This window comes from Photinus pyralis, unplaced genomic scaffold (genome assembly GCF_008802855.1).
Source record: "Photinus pyralis isolate 1611_PpyrPB1 unplaced genomic scaffold, Ppyr1.3 Ppyr1.4_LG6, whole genome shotgun sequence".
NCBI lineage: Eukaryota > Metazoa > Arthropoda > Insecta > Coleoptera > Lampyridae > Photinus > Photinus pyralis.
In genome coordinates this window covers 705357-723972 of record NW_022170663.1, presented here as the reverse complement: position 1 = coordinate 723972, position 18616 = coordinate 705357, and the positions used below count along the sequence as shown (strand labels likewise).

Genomic DNA, 18616 nt, shown 5'->3' with positions numbered 1-18616 from the left:
TATAGGGTTAAATTTTTAAAAATTCAAACGGTTTTATATTATTAATATGAACCTTGCTTTATTTTATTTATACGAATATACTGAAATTCAATAATTATGTAAGACGATTTTGTAGGTGAACACTTATTTTGTGGTCTTTATGCAGCTTGAAAGTAAAAGTACAATTTCTCTTATTATAGCAGTAAATGAGAAATTCAATGCCAAATATATTTAGAGATTTTCTGGCACTCTGAAGATTGTTGGAATATGATATTTCCAAATTACACTTTATTTATCTAGTTACTTACGAATATCGAATTCCATGGAATATTGTCCAAACAAGGTAATAAAAAGAAACAACCGTTGGAGCAGCATGACCTCGGTGTACGTTTCCATTATTTTCCCTCCGCGTAGGTTGCTCAATGGGAGATTATGAAGCATGAACCTGAAATGGAATACCAAATTAATGAAGTTACATCGGAAGCATACGGGTTTAATAGCGGGGCTGTTATTTTACTAGAGATTCCTTGACGTTTGGCCGATTTTCAGAAAACATCCCCAGGGAGCGGCGCTGGTATTGTTTACATAACTATCGTACTCTGGCCATACTCTGTATAACTTCCGAACCCTATTGTCTTGGCAAACAAGCGATAACCCACTATTCACTGCAACACTCGCCGTGTTGCGCCAAAACGAAGGTGTAAACTAAGACGCCCCGATCGAACAATTTTTGCTTTGTGTAAATTGGCAATTGAGAGCGATAATAAAGTTTAATTTGTATCCCTTGGATTTAAAACTCGGCGATATAAACGTGAAATTATTCATAAATGAGACTGACAGTAATTTTCTCGCGTCTAGTTTTAAATTTTTTATTAAAGCCTTAACTTTTAATGGCGAAATTGTATCAGTGTTGCTTTTCTAAAAAAGAGATACTCAATCAACTTCTGTATTAAATCCAACATTAAAAAAGTTCCATCGAAAAAAGTAGTTTCCTCAATAATTTCTAGTTTAGGCATTAAGGGTTCGACCAACAACAGAAATGGTGTTAATTTTGCCTTATCAATCGAATATAGAAATGGATGATGAAGAACACAATTGTAGAAATCAAGTTCATAAAATCATAACCTACCCTCGATTAATACCACATTAAATTTCTCCCATAAAAGAAAAACTGCGCAATCGATATACTCAAATTCCACTGTTAACCAAAACAAGTAGCAGTTTTACGTCTCCCCAAGGTTTCCAACTTGAGCAATCAATAAGAACGGAAATTTATGCACACGCAATTTTAACAATTCGTATGCTTACGAGAGGAAAACCTCAACCTTGACCCACATGTTTAATTTTATGACTGATTTATTCGAATATTTGCATATAGTGCTATTGATTTATGCACAAAGCATGAAACATTTGGGAAACTGTTTAAACACGCGGAAGGAGATTGGAACTACCCTTAATTGAAATTAAAACTTGGCAAATTTGGAAATGTTTACGACGTCTCATTAATTCATTACAATTTCAAATTATACGGTTATCCTGCGCGTTTTCCGACCGATCCTTTCTTCGCCCTTATTCCTTTCATTAGATCGACTCCTTTGATGTTTATTTTACAATAGTGAAAAACATTTCAAATTTAAAAGCCGTTTACCTCCTCTCACAATTTATGTATAAAAGCTTTGGAAGTTTTGTGGCTGTTTGAAACTCAGAAAATATATTCGGCAATGTAGTAATTATGCAAACAAGCTCTACAAAAGCATGAACGGTATAAGGTCTGGAATTTCAGGAAATAATTTATGATTTATACTCATGTGTAATTTACTAACGTTTTAAAACATAATTTCGGAATAGTGTGCGGTCGTGAGCCGAAGCGACTTGCAATATTCTAGCGTGAACGTCACATTCGACAAACTCCCCCATATCAATGTCATAAATTGTGTATAAATTTAATGGTCGTGCGTAATGGAAGAACAGAAATAAACGACTGACGGTGGATGAACAGGTGGCAATGTTCCGGTGCAATATATTGAAGGAGAGAGAAGGCATATTAATGGAATTGCTTTCCTGCTCCCTTTTTCTATCTGCTATCCAGGATACAAATGTAATTTATGTATTGAATGTGGCACAGAAGAATTATAATTCATTTCGTATTCAAAATTGTCGTGGGAAATGTGCACTCTGTAAACATAAGAAAGGAATTAACATGGTTTGCATATACGATTTCCAGATTTTTCAACTCTCATCCGTTTTCTCTTCCCTTTAAATTAATAGAATTTTAATTATTTCTCTAATGATGTAACCGTCACATTGACGACTGCGTTTGAGGTAGGTATACCTCTACCATGTGGAAACAAGCTTTAAATTGGAAAACCTTTCACCGATTTTGATGATAACATAAATAAATTTGTCTTCTTCTCATATTCCTAAGGAACAAAGCAATTCAATTATGAGTTACAATTTGTAACAAAATTTAATGTTTGAGTCTGGACGCTGTACCAAAACACCGACTAACTAGTCAATTAGAAGATTTATAATGGATATTTTTTAGAGGTGAACTTAACATCCCGAAGAGTGCACTTTCAAATTCGTTTTTTCGATTTTAATAGCCCTTATGGACATTTCATGCCTTAACGAGAATACAAACAAGAAATAATTTTTAATTTCTGATCGAATGACACCAATACCAAGTCTGTAAGTAGTGTAGTTCCGGAGCCTTTGTGACTCAAACAGACAGACAGACGCAAAAGTGCACTTTTTATTTGTTAAAAGTGAAAGTGCACTAAAAAGTTGAAACACAGACTAAGATGGAAAGCCGGCTGGAAAATGTATTCAAATCTCACCGTCGACAATATTCTTACGATCGAGTCAGAAATACCTACACAATGCTTTCGCAACAGGATAATTATTAGTGCTGTCTTCTTCGATCTGTAAAAAGTTTTCGATACCATCTGGAGATATGCGATCCTGAAAAAAATACTTGGTGGGGGAATACAAGGCAGACTTGTGCCTTTATTGAAAACTTCCTAAATAATAGAACCTTTCAAACCATCATTAATTGATACAGATCAGCTCAAAAATCCTCAGCTTCGGGAACACTTCAAGATTCGACGCTGTTTCTCGTAGCAATAAATGACATCGCCGAGAAAATCCACCACCCCCTCTCCCTCCTCCCCGTAAGAGTTTTATCCAACTCTCCATATTAAAGGCAGAAATTTAAAGTCTTCAACAGCTTTGATGCAAAATTCCAAGTCTAATTGAAGTCGTACTAAGAAAACAGGCTTCCGATTCTCTGATGAGACCAAGGAAATCGTTTTTGCGAAATACCAAGCGTCAAGTTCCGAAACTAGTGTTTTATAAATATAATGGAATGAATCGAGAGTGAAAAAGACATGGGTTCTACTGGATCACCTTATTGACAGCCAAATTGACTGGAAGTTATTTCAGGTCCAAAAAATAATGTTGAAAGAGTAGAGTATTACCTGAAAAAGCAGCGAGATCATTTTCTTGGGATGGTTGTTGCATCGGAGTCGTCGGATTCCTTTAATTTTTTTGTTCCTGGAGGACAGTAACTGCATATAACACACGTGTTTGTTATATTGGCTTCACTGTGAGATAGTGATAGTCTTAATTATTTGCAGAGTTTTCATTTAAAATTGATGAGCTTGTTTTAAATATGCCCAATTAAGGTTGGACATAATGACTGCATTGTTTAGAGCAATTATTGCAACCATTCCATTTTTCTAACTTAAATCGCAGTAGAGGGACGGAGAAGTTTGATTTTTAGAGGCGAATCGACAGTAATGATTGTCATCAACAGAGAATTTACAGATTTCTCTTTATATATCAGAAATACACAAATCTGATTTATGGGTGATTTGGAGCCGATCGGATCAAATATCGTTACCAACTTTGGTTTAATATTTTTCAGGCAGTTTAGTCACACTTAGATTTTCACCCAAAAACTGCTCAAAAGGGCAATTGAAAATTAGGTACAATAAAATTACTTTTATCACAGATTAACTACCAATCTGTGCTTTCATAAAACAATACTGTTCATTATGAAGGAAATTGCAAACAAATAGAACAAAAGTTATAGGGAACTGGACAACTGCATAACTTCTTACCAACACACAAACTTGGCTAGGCAGTATAGATCCGTAAAACAGAACTAAAACAAAAACAATCTTACTCAAGTTGGATGACGACAAGGAAATTGACTTAATTAAGTCAATATTTAATTTGCTAAAGTTTGAAACTAGTCTTGTTAATGAAATACGGTCATTAAACGAAGTTTTTCCGCTTTCTTTCGATTGTATTCGACAACTTCAAGTTTTAAATTTCACTTGCTTTGTTAAATGAAAGCAATTATAGTGATGTTTGCGAACTTTTTGTTTTCGAAGGTGTATAGAAGTAACCACGACCAGGCATTCTGACAGCAGTTTTTAACTGCACTATGTTACAATTTTAGTACCTAATGGTTGTTATTGCGACAGTTTCAGTGGCGAAACATTATTGGGATGTTTAAAATAAGTATTGCGTCTAAAGATGGCCATAAGATCACCAACATGTCTTTTATAATAATTATATTTAGTGCTCTTTTATGACTGAGTTTTGTATAGAAAATCTAATTTCTGTCTTGAAGCCTGAGAATAGAGGATTTTTTTGAACAAGAAAAAATGTTGTTCTGAGCATATTAGAAAGCTTTTCAAAAGGAATTTAATCGGAAAAAGCCAAATCTAATAGTTTACTTCACAAATATTTAATAAATGGCATGCCAATATTAAGAGAAGAAGTAAATTTCCGAACTTATAATAACACAAGTTCCCTACAAATGAGTTATTAATCATTATTGATCGTGTAAACATTATTCTTAACCTCCCCAATGTTACAGGTTTACTTACTAGTTACGAGGATTCATAAACGATCATTACGTTGCAATTGTTCCAATTCTATTACTCGTTTATTTTTCAAGATGATCAACTTCTGCACAAAGTTTTTCTTAAATTCTTCAAAATGATAATGATGTTCAGATTACTCCGTTTCTCTTAGATTTGCTCTTTGGATGTTCCGGATTATGCAGATCTATAATACTTAATTCCATAAGTTCTTCGAATTTTCCCACCTCCGCAACATTTTTCCAATTGATCATATTGTACAACCTCTATTTAGATTCTTCGAATTCATCAATTTTTTCAAATTACTTCGTATCGTCAATTTCATCATATTCTTCAGCATTTTTGCAATGTTTGAATAATTTTAATTCCCAAAACCTTTCCGTTTCTTCGAATTCTTTCAATTCATCTTCTTGATGGAGTTTTCGAATTCGGACTAGTGAGATGAATGTAAAACAGTATGTACCTGCAACCAGGAAGCTAGGTAGTATTCGAAAGGGAATGTGAAAACATTTGGGGAATACTCCTATAGGGATGGAAAAGTTTTTCCTTTCGGGATATGGAAACTGGGACATCCTGCACATCTCATTGTTTAAAGGATTAGAATTTGTCTAAAATTCCGTCGGTCCGTAATGACCAACAAATAATGGTTTGGTTTAGAAACACTTATTTGCAGCTCGGCTCTTTAAAATTGATTGTCTCAACTGCAGACAATGAGGTACACGCAATTGTTTGCACTTAGTATTCACGTAATTATTATTTCTTCGTAAAGATGAATTTTTCGAACTGATAATGAGGGTAATTGAATTTATTTCAAAAGGTCATTTTCCAATTAACGAAGTTGAAATTTGCGGTTTAGATGTGGCACATATACAAAACGGCAAGTTGCGAGTTAATGCAGTACCAGTAGCTGTCACAAAACAATCTGCACGAAAATGCCCTCATTGTAAAGAACTCATAATTAAAAGTTTGAAAACTTTTCCTTAATAAGCGCGACGGGACTTTTGAATTACGATTTCATTACATGAAGTCTAGGGATCTACAATAATACATGCGAAAATACTTTTCATTTATCCTTCCTTTAAACGCCCTTTTCCTTCAAAGAGCGACCGCTATATACGTAAAACCCCTCAGTATTTTATAAATAGTTAAACGCGTCCGTTTTACGTCTACTCGCACGTTTTTAATGGCACCTTCGAAAACTTGAACCGTCAGCGTTGACCTGAAACATTCGAAATCTTTTCATTGCGAAAATCCATATAGCGCTTCCACTTTTAGCTCGCCGATAATTGGTAAAGTCGTAAATCCCCTCTACGTCGGAAAGTTAAAATCACCACTTAAAAATCTATTAGGTTCCGCAACATTTGAACAGTTTGCATTATTGATCAGAAATATTCACTTTTTCGAACAACTTCGGTGTCAGTCACGCTAACACTATAATGGAATGCATCCCCTATTTTTTTTCTGGTCAAGAAGCATATCACAACTATGAAAGCGGATCAAATCGACTCACTAATTGCCTGATTCAATTAGTCGGCATTTCACATAAGATTTAATAGTCTTTAGCGGAAGTTTTAAATGCAATCGTGCTGGATTACCGGGTTTAAAAATTAATGGGTAACTTTATAAGCGGATTAAGAACAATTACGGTTGATCTAATTGTTTATTTATGCAAATTCTCTTACTGGAGGTTGTTACAAAAAGGCCTCGATAATTAGGTCTTTCTTGTATCAACATTTTGTACCACTCTTTTGCCCTTTCACACGAATGTGGAATTTTATTACCCCTGCGCTGGGCTATAATTTTCTGCTCTGCGTTATGCCACTTTTCCTTTTATTTTTTATGCTTACCTGCATTATGTAGGTTACAAATGGAAGTCACTTTCTCAGTTCTGTTTTGCAGATTACCTATTGTTCATGTTTAAGTGACTGAAGTTGACCAATACTTTGAACTCAATTTACTTTCAAGAAAACCAATTCCAGAAATCTATTGGGTCTAAATTCAAATCCCAACCCCAAACACCCACTTCTGCCAATGTAAAACATGATTATCGGGAACAAAGATCACAAAACCTTCCCCATAAATTTCATTTATTATACAAAGATATAAATATCAATGGATACATGTTTCGGCAAATGCCATCATCAGCCCCTAGAATCTAATGCTTTAAAAAATTTGAGTTCACCTGTAGCGAGGAAACTTACAACATAAAGATCGACCGAAAATGGTACATGGTCGAATTCCATAAAATTTAAAAGGTACAAAAACTCTGAATGGGAAAGAGTCCTAGACAAGTTAAGGGCCTAGAGCCCTGAAGGGAGGATTCGACCGAAAGAGAAAAATTGGGGATTATTTCATAATGTTTCTAAAATGGATAATTAAAATTAGCTTAACCTAAACTTATCAAGTGAAAATACTTGCAATAAAAATTGAAAAAACGCCTGAAGACACCATAATTATAACTATAAACGCCGGCTAACTCCATGCAGCTAGCTGTGTTCCTGCTGAGATTTGTTATAACGTAAAACTAAAATTGACAATTTCGGCTGTTTCAAGAAAAACTTCGATACGATTGAAAATATGCCCTTGACAAGGTTCAAAGCAAACAGAGGGGGATGAGATCAAGGTATAAATTTAAAATCAATAGAAACATTTTTTGTTTATTCGTATATGTGTGTTGTGTGCACGCCCTACTAAAGTTTCTCATTCTTCGTATTTTCTCTTATTTCATTTTCATTACGCGGCTTCCTTAACATTACAACGCGCCTCGTATCCCATTGTCATCTTCCTCAACAAAACGTTAACTTCATCACAATTTTCATAAAAGAAATCGGTACGATTTTAATAAGAAAATCTCGCCTCCCATTTAGACGAATTCGGGTGGATAAATAGAAAGCGCCATTTTTGTGCTCAAATCGCGTACATTCCAAATTTGACTGACATTTCCCTAACCTATTTTCGTAAATTTAATTTAGCAACAAGTTCTCGTACTTGAAAACCTGCCCGTCAAAATTATACGTTACGCGTATATACACGTGCGAAAAAACAGAAGGGGAGAAAAAGAAAACACGCAACTGTAACCTGAAATTAGTAAAGAATTTGGTGCGATCTGACGATAAAAGGTGGACTTTCTATGCTTTCGTAGTGGATATGATTGTAGGTAATTAAAAATGTAAATTGTTGCGAAGATTGCTTTAGGGCACAGACTTTAGTATCGATCGACTTTGTTATTCTACAAATATCTGAAGTATGTGTTTGTTTGGAGAAACGTGTTGTTTAAATATAGACGGCAATTGTGTTTATTTTATAACAGATGTTAAATTGACATTTTAATAGGTTTGAATGAGTATAGGCCCTTTAACTGCAAGGGTAGATAAAGTGAAACAGATGATTGTGTATTTTACAGACATCTACCATTCTTATTTCAAATGGGACGCGAAACATGAATTGAAATCAAGTTCATAACATAATACAATGCTTTTTTATTTCATGTTTTCTGTGCGTTTTTCACAATGCTTGCGTTTCAATCACGTACGCCTCATAAAATCATATTATTTTCGATCACACGTCCCGTAACTCATTAAAAGGTCGCCAGTTGTCGTGTCTTTAAGAGTATTTAAAATTGTTGTTGTATTTAAAACGTTTTCTGAACCATTCAGCAGTAGGTCAAAATAACTTAAGTAACACGCGTGTCTGAACTATTGTTTTCAGTCCAGAAAAGTGCCGGGACTACGAGAGAGAAAATTGGTTGTCGAAGAACAAAATTCAACGTGGTTTATATAAATGTAGGAGAAAGCAAAAGCTAAACTTTTGATTTAAAAACATTCATATATGGAAGACAGTTTTGCAGGAATAAATCCAGGGAAAACTTGAAATTGAATGTTTGATTATGCAAAAACTCCCGTTAAGTAAACCACGATATGCAAGGTAGCTCTGTTGAACGAAAAAAAAAACTCATAAAAATGACTTCGAAATATATAAATTTCGGGTAACATTTTAGCGTCCCCATTTTTTTTTCGATAGAGAATTGGAGGCAATATTTACATATCGGCGAAGAGATTTTTCGCTAAATTGTGCGACGTAATCACAACATGAAATCTCGCTGTCTTATGAAACTTTCTACTCTTGTCTCCTGATATTGGAATAGCTTAAAATCTTAGTGGCTCACTGTTATACGTTCCCATATGCCGCATAAATTTACCTTACGCTTATAAAAGTCTATGGGAATATTTTCAGCCGAAATTAGTTTTAGTGCTTATCTTTGATCTACGCAATGTTATGGTATCATGAATCTTATTTATTTCCCATTTTGTAAAAACCAGCAACGTGCGCGCCTATCCCAAAGCGTTCTATTAATCCACGGTTATCTTGCGTTGTCTTTATAATCACGTAAGTGATTGCCTAGTTCTTTTAAGCTAAGCGATAAACCCTAATGCCTCTCTTGCGGGGCTTTGAATTTATATGTATTGTAAAGTATCGTAAACATTTAGAAAACGGATGGCCGCCATCGAAAGGGTTCGAAAGTGCTTCTGCTGGTGTATCAATCGACTTATATTCCCATTTAAAATTTTTAAGATTGGGGATCTACACCGAGGGCGGTTATGTTAGCTGAACGTTTTACGCCAGCGATGTCCTCGTAAAATGCCAATCGATATGTCCCTTGCATTTCTTTTGAAAATTCATTCAGCCCGATAAAGCGTTTGGAATTCCCATACACACAACCCCTTGACATTTACTGTTTATGTTTTCCACTCAGACTATGGAAGACAGTATTCTTTGCTTACATTTCAAAGGACGAATTAATTGACTGCATTCGTAAGAAAGGTCTATAAACATGTCTCGGCAAACATTTTTTATAAAATGAACTTCGCGGTTTGTTGCGTTTAAAAAAGGCCAAGTCGCCTTCAAACCTTTGATTAATCATCAACAAAAATACTATCATTTTTAAGTACCATACATTTAATTCGGAAGACATTGAGTGAATTAATTTTATCATTATTATCCCAATAAATAAAATAAATAAAATTATTAGTGTTAATTTTGTTCAAATAATCACCTTGTATTTTATTTGTTTGGCCAATTTTATTTTATCACGTATTAAAAGACTAGATTTAAAGAGCTGAAAGTAATTCCATAGTAAAGTGTTATTTCCGGTCGTTGCGATATGAGTTATTTTTTTTTGCAGCGTAAAAGCTGCCCGCATTTGCTGTCAGTCATCCAACCAGCAAAAATGCACTAAAAGCTGGCTGGAAATTTCGACAAAATTAATGATTCATAATTGTGAACAACAAATTGATAATTGGAAACCTCCAGATTGCCATAGGTTTGTTGATGCTATTTAAAGTGTTGTCAAGCATTAGACTCCCAGAGGAGTTCGTAAAACATACGGTCCCTGCTAGACCAAAGAAGGTAATGTAATTTATGAAAAATCCTAGGTAATACTACGTTAAACCCTTTAATTACTTTCCGAAAAAGTGCTTTAAATGAATGAAAAATATGCATTCAGACGTTTTGTCAAAGTAGTTGAAAATTATTAAACAAATAACATAGAAGTAATGTAACATCCTCCTCATGATTTTCCCAAATATTGTAGCTTCCCATTTAATTTGTGTTTCACACTCGAATAAATTGATCCACAAATTAACGAAACCTTATAAAACGTAAATATACAAAACTAAAATTAGATGAAAGGCTGGATTATAGTTACTGCTATACCCTTTGAAAGATAGGAAAGCAAGGTTTGGCGGTTTATACAGAATTCAGTAAAAGCGCACAGAAAATCCAGCTGGTTACCGTCTAACATCTTTATCGAGGATTATTTACCTACAGATTATTTGTTAAGTTGTTTGTAATAGTTATTGACACTGTTTTTCCACAGTACTTTCATTAAATCAGGAATTGAAGGAAAATTGGAAACTTTGCATATCTGCTCAGCCGAAAGAATAGACAATATGTAGTAGCTCCCTCTTCATGCTGCCCGCAAGTTCAAAGTGAAATTAAAATGGCACGTGCACTCCGCTAGAATTTGATCTAAATTTTTGTCATTGTTAAGTCCGGAATCATATCACCTTTTTTTGAATTCAAATTTAATTTATGAATCCCGCATATCCTATCTCAATCTCGTACGAGGAGAGGGGCAGTGCCGGAAAGAAGGCAGTGCAGCGCGCGCGCTAGAGCAGAAAAGTTGGTGCCAATAAATACTGGTTATTTGGGAATTGGGGTAAGTGCAGGTCCTTTTACTACGCAAACATTGATGGTCCTTCGTCCCGGATTTAAATCCTTTTAATTACCATTTCAACTCATCATAATTGATTTTTATTTTGATAGTAGTTTGGTTACGGTAATTTCATATTGCCACCACATAAATTATACACGTTACACGCATTAATCCTTATTAATTGCTTAACTACGCAATTACGTTATTAGCTCAAGCAATAGATAAATAAACACATTCAATAATTTTGTTCGCAACGACAAGGTTGTGTCGTTATCAATTACAGCCATACAATTTTGGCGTGTCTGTGTCTGCGCTCTATATGTACTTGGTCGCATTGTAGTTCCGTATAACGATAAAAATTCGGTTTCGATATTTTTCAGCTTGCTTAAATTTACTATGTTTCAATAAAAGAACCCAGTAGCAGCTAAATTTAACAGATCTATTCTTTTACGAAATACCGCGATTTCTAGATTAAAAGAAACTTTAGGGGAAGGCGAAGGGGAGTTAGATGAATCAAGAAAAGCTATCTTCTTGGCGAGAGCACTTCAAGTAGATACCATTTATAAGGAATTTCAAGAACATCACAATTATATCATAGGGTTAGTTAAAGATGAGGATTTTCCGGAACATGACAAAATTCGTTCAGACACAGATATTATTTTATAAAATAAAGGCGTTATGTGTTATAATTAATAAATCTCATAGAAAATTCTAACGCGAAAACACTATAAAAATTACCAAAAATTCAGATCCCAAAGTTTTCTGGTGATATCAAGGAATGGCCAGCTTTTATAGACTTATTTAATTCATTGGTGCATAACAATGACGGCATCTCTAAAATCGAAAAATTTCATCATTTGATAACTTCAGTATGCGACGAAGCTCATAATATTATTAAAGGTTTGCCGTTAGTTGAAATTAATTATGACACAGCTTATCAAATTCTAAAAAATAGATACGAGAATAAAAGATTACTTGCTACAGCCTATTATCAACAATTACAAAACGCCACTGCTTTGCGGAATTGGGGTAAGTGCAGGTCCTTTTAAGTCTTTTTACTACGCAAACAGTCATTTTTGTAAATAAATGGATAATGGATAAAACTAGTTCCTCATTTTTTTAATTCTTAAAAAATGCGCTAAAAATTTCCCACTGTTGTTTGTTTTCCTGTTGTTTCGCGTTGGGGTAAGCAATTTTCTAGCTAAGTGTAAATGTGCTCTTCTGATGCACGCATTTGGTAACAATTTTTTAATGCTAATTGATAATTTCACTCCGTAAACCTAATTGCAAGTCAATAGCGAAAAGAGTTTAGTTTAGTGAAGTATCCTTGAGATCCTCAAAAGTGATATTTTCCTCATCTTTGAGGGGTTGAGTTTTCCAAAATACATTAGTTAATGCAAATTGTGGTTCGCTTTTTTCATTATTTTTACAATAATTAAATCTCAAATTAAATATTCGTGTGGAAATATGGAATACGTTTATTTGTGCAATTCCGCACGCCTATGGCCATTCGGGTATGTTCAGAATGTTTAGAGGCCGTGGTTTTCTATTTTCACAGAGGTTCATTTACGTTTATACTATACTGTACGATCATTGAGGGTTTATTTTACTCATAAACTACAAAACGTGTCCAGGTTACTGAACGATAATGAGCATAGTTGGTGCGTATAAATAGATCAATAGTAAACGTATGGTTAGTGTTAACATTGGGGGACAAACTCACACGCAGCCTTACTTCCTTCAAAATGAGGGAGAGGACGGTGAAATACGTAATTTATTTGTTTTTACAATTAATTTTCTGTATTTAGAGCAACCGTTCTGACATTGATTAAGTACTTTGTCGCAATTTACGTGTTATTTTTTTAAATGTAGAAAATAATTCGATAAGTAACTTGCTCCGATATTGCTATTACTTTTGGGTGCCACTTTTATAGCTTAGGTATTGCACGTAATACTATTTTGCATTTTTATTGAAATAATCCATAAGTATGCACTGACGCAAATCAATAGCAGTCACTAAACAGCCCGCCAGTCGCATGGAAGTAGGTCTCTCCAACTGAGAAAAATTTGTGTGTAAATGGTTAGTAAAAATTAAACGGTCAATTTTCGTGATGTTTTTATTTGCTTTGCCACTCCTTCGACTTTGATTCTCCAGTTTATTTTATTTATTTTCCATCTTCCCTTTTTGACGGTTTACTCCTCAAATCTCTTCTCTAATTTGCCGAACGAGTTGCTCATTGTTCGGAGGTGCTTGTCGTTTTTTTTCCAAGTATGTCTACGACTTTTATCTTCTAATTCCCTATTTCTTAATTTTCAATTCTTGATCGATCACGTACCTTGCCAAGTAGTTTGGGAACTCATTGTATAGTTTGCCCATTTTTACATATCGATTGTTAAATATTTATTGCTAACTTCACACTAAATATATGCAAATCTATTTGTTGAAACTATTACTCCGCTTTAATGATTTTACATTATAATTATTGTAAGTACCTACACGTGCTTACGGTGTAATCAAATTTATTACTAACCAAGTAAGGAACCTCAATTTTAATGTATTACCCGCAGGGTTTATGATTTTAACACTGACAGGTGTCCGCTAAGTGCCATATGGGATATTGTCCCTTATAAAAACAGCAATTTTAATTTGCGCCCCGACTGATGGAATATTTCAGTAATTCAACCACGTTCTTTATGTGTCGAGTTAATCAACTGAAAACTGTTCCAGCAGCTTAATGCATTACCGCAACCGGTACGGGTTTTCAATAATAAAAACTTCCTGAAAAATAGTTAATAAAACTTGTGACCATTTCGTTTCCGCATTATGCCGCAGACGTGATCGGAATTACAAACAGCGTAATTTATACACTTCGAGAACACATTGAATAGTAAGGCCTATTGATACATTGCAATCAGCAGGAAAAAATATATTGGAGTTTTAGGGTCGTCGAGTAAATTGCGAGCGTCCTTCTAACGAGTTTTCAAAAAAAAAGAAGTTCTTTATGTAATATAAGATTTTGTTTAAAAATTTTATTAAACGCCGAAATTAAATTTCGATGATATTTTTAAATTGAGCGAACCTGTGCGAGGAGTAATTTTAAAATGTAGTTCTTTTTTATATTTTTAATAAGATCAAAGATGCTCATTTGCAAAGGATTTAGATCAGTAATTTTACAACGAAAAGGGCCAGCCTTATTAAAAGGGTGAAAAATAATATTTGGGGAGGAAACGTAATGCAGAGTTATTAAATCGGCAAACAACTTAAACTTCGCTTTGATACTCCCGTAATTTATACGATTTCCTTAATTAAAACTTATACAAAATTTCCCTATTATAAATCACTTTCGTACAGATATAAATTTTCTGTATCGTCGTCCGTATAATAAATGTTGATTTTTGGCTTTAGCTCGAAATTGCCTTATTTTCCACATAATGAAATTCAAATGAAGCCACGGCCGATATTTAAAATCATGACATGAATTGGCCCTACTTCTATATTGAGTAAGCGATCGCTTCGTGTTTGCAAAGAAAAGATAAATAATGAACCGCTACATTATTCCAAAAGCCTCAAATACACCAAGGACGTTTGGGTATCAAAGATCAATACCGATAAAAAGTAAGTAGGTAAAACGTGTATAATCCATCACGGCGGTGGTTTTACCAAGATTACAAAAAGAAAGAAGGGACGATTGGAAGTTAGCGCGAGTTATCTTTCTAGAAAGAAAAATACGACAACTTAAACTCATCCAAGTTGAAGAATGATGCACATTCCCTTCTCGGAGAAGTGTTTCAAAGTTTAAGTGGGATATGTCATCGTGTTTGCAATAGTTTAAGCCTATATATATAGGTACCGTCGTTGTAACTAATTTTTTAATCTTGGAGATGTGGGAGAAAATCAACAGTAAAATGACCAGAAAGCGACTTACCTTTTACGATATCTATTGAAACAAACCGACCAATGGACGGAATAGTTCGATAATATCTTTTTAGTAAAATTTGAATACATTTTAGTCGAAACTAAATAAAAATACACTGTTGTCCGTGTGTTTTTCTTTATGAAAACATATCAAGATTCGAGAAATCCTTCTAACTACAGCGGGTTAGGTAAAATTTTCTTTTATATGATTACATTGCCTATTTGTACTACGTTTGTGCTCGTTTATGTTGTCTTTTATTTTCTTACGGTCTAGTACATTTCAGCTACGCCGTTTTGGCACGTTGTTTAAACCAGGCCATTTCCCTGAAAGGGTTCACAACCGTCAGCAGAGCAACGAAAATGTATTATATCGAGAGGTTTAGATCAAGTAAGTCAAATTACAACTGGGCATTGAAATCTCATTACAACCAATTATAATTTTCGCCGACTTTTAATTTTGTAGGTATGAGAGTCTTCATCCGAACTTTGATTCCTGGTTGCAACGTTCTACTATCTATGAAATAGCTAACTGCGTTTAAGGGGCTCATGATCGTTCCATGACTCCTATGCCCAAATGCTCACCTAGAAAACTTACGCTTTATCGATCGTGCCCTGCACGAGTAACATTGTTGAATACATAATAAAAGACTTTCTTCTTGTCAACGGTTAACTTTCTCGATCCGCGGAACTAGATATTGGAGTGGCTCAGGGATCCATATTAGGCCCTGTTCTCTTTATTATTCACATGTTGCCCCCGAACAAAAAAGATAATCTACGCCGATGACTCAAACTTTTTACTTACTGACATCAGAGACTATCAACACGCTTATACAAAGATCACAATAACAAATGCAAAAAAATGGTTCTTTTGTCTATGCTTGAGTACACAGAAAACTGAACACTGTGTACAAACATAATAAATTTTGCCATTCCCTCTGCTTCAATGCAGTATTTAGTTAATGCTCATCTACTGTATCCATGGTTCTGTAGTGGGTCCATTTCTTTTCAAAGTGTCCTCTACCTGCTAACATTTTTTTAGATTCGCAAGCTTATAGTATAACTGCTTGGTCTAAGTGTGTTACTAGATTTTCCATGATTGCTTTAGCATCATCAGAGTTCTTTAAGGCCACTTCCAGCCATAATTACTCCAACATTCCAATCCGATCTTTCCACGGCGAATAATTTTCTTTGCTTTAATATAAAGAGGTTGATCAAAATCAAATGTCACAAAGTATGTTTTCTGATTGAATTCCTTACATTTTTGACTAGCGTCTAGGGGTGAAGTAAGTACTGTACCGAGATGACTCGGCGTTGCATTTACGAAGTGGGCTGATTTTCCATACAGCCAAATAGATGGTTGAATGTCGTATCCAGTTGGACAAATCGTTTACAAATCCTCAATAATAATAATAGTTAGTGCCTTCATTTCATTCTTCACTTTCTTCATGTTTCACAGGTTCAGATACTATAGACTTCTTGGAGTTATAGGCACCATTCCCCCCCATTGAATGGAACGCGTTGAGGCCATCAATAGTATTTACGTTGAAATCTGCGTTTTCGAAGACAAATTGAATAAATGCATCTTCTTTCAACGCATCAATCACTACGAGATTGGATAGATAACATTAGATTAGATGCAAATATACATATTGGATACCATAAATAATATATTTTTACAACATTTTTTGTAATTTGGAAATTTCAATTTCAGGATTATTATATGAACTTTAGTGGAAGTACAGGGGCACAATTTCGATGTTCCTAAAGGAAAAACTTTTACCCGTAGCAGTATTGGCAAGTTTTCGTACATTTCTTTGTCAGTGCCATATGAATTTATCATGTTTAAATAATGAAAAAAAATGTGTACCATGAATGTCTTGGAGAACTTTTGAAAAGAAAGCCGGAGATAATCATCGTAATTTCAAGGAAAATTTTTAAATTTGGAACGTTTAAATTGTGGTAGTGACACTATAATGACTGTCAATTAGAACTAAAGGAATTTTTAATTTTAATCTAAGTATCTAGCGTAGAATTAATCAAATTTATAAGGTACCTTAATAAAGTATATCTTTCGTTAATTACTTTAGATCGCGTAACAAATTACAAAGGCGAGTATAAGAAGTAATGATTTAACAATATAACGCTTTATTAAGTTTACACGTTTGAAATGTCCTTTCTGCTTCAAGAGAATTTAGTTAACAACCATCAAAATTGCGAGAAAATAATAACAAATCAACTCGCTACGAAAGGAAAGACCACAGAAAGCGAAACGATATTAATATACACACAAAATTAGACGTCTTGTTTGTAACAATACGGGAGAAATAGAGCAAAAGGTTCCCGAAAATAGGGAGTCAATTATCACAAACGACAGAAACTCAAAAGGTTAACGATAATTTGACACATTGACAACGCACCCTAGAAAATTGATTGTCATAAGAGCACGGAAGCGTTTTAACAAACCATTCAATTATTTCCACCGTTTTCAGACTTGAAAGGTATGATTGACCTTAGAAAAAGACAACCAATTCGTGTTTTAATTTAAGTTGTCTTGCGTTGGTGATACAAGATACGTAATTGGATTTTGATATTATACCCCCTATGCGAGTCGATATCGTTTGATGTTCAATTTTATACGGAATTCGAAAGGAAACTTTTCATCAATTTATCCTTAAAGGATGGTTAATTATCGTTTAATTACTTTCGGTTTATTAACAGAACCGAACGCAACTTGACCAAATGGGGGAGCGGACCATATTGGCACTTGCTTCCAGAATGCGGTTTTTAAAGGGGTTTGATGAACGTGGAAAACGTCGGTATGATCATAGGAGCTGAGGTAACTTAATAAGTTTCCAACTGTCGTGTTTGCATATAAGATTAAGAAAAAGATTTAAGTTTTCGAAATCATTCTATCCCAGGTGGGCGGAACGAAAGAAGCGCTTCCTTGACGGTAACCAGGGAAATCATTTAATTGTAATCCTAAATCAAGCATTCCGTTACTTTCTTTGTTCGGATTTCCTTTTATAACACGGTGTCAGGGACTGTGAGAGGATGCCCTTAACTCATAAAGCTCGTAAATACGAAGGTAATGGGTGCTGCCTAATTCAGCTTTGCACATTTTTCCTCACTGCCGTAATAAAAAGTGTCATCTACGAGTGTGTAAATTTTGCTACGCTTACCTTTATCCGGAATGTTATTTTGACGAGCCGCGCACGGTTAATGAGCTTGTTCGCTTGATAGAGGTTAGTTTAGATCATGGGACATGTCATCGCACGACGACGTCTCAATTAATAACGTACGATAAACGTAACACACTCGCCGAGAGTACGACGTCAACTGAATTTAACGTATAACTAACATCGATTTTAAACAACAGTGTGCTGCTACCAAATTCGACTTAGCGTCGCGACGCCTCGCTCTGATCCTGCGCTAGATACAAAAGCTGTTGCGCTTTGCTTTATTGAAATGGAATTTAATAACGTTTCGAAGGTGTAACCGTGGTCATACTCCGGCTAGGGTGAATGGATCCGACATTGCAGATGACAATCATAAACGCTAATTTAGATGTCTGAGTTTTATGCGCTCCTAAAGTTCAAAATTTCGCTTTGATATTTC

At 34.7% G+C, this 18616-nt stretch overlaps 1 pseudogene; it reads right to left on the bottom strand.

The window, feature by feature from the left end:
• LOC116174448 overlaps positions 1 to 18323 on the bottom strand; it is a 76802-nt pseudogene extending 58479 nt beyond the window's left edge.
• Positions 18324 to 18616: the final 293 nt, after the last annotated feature.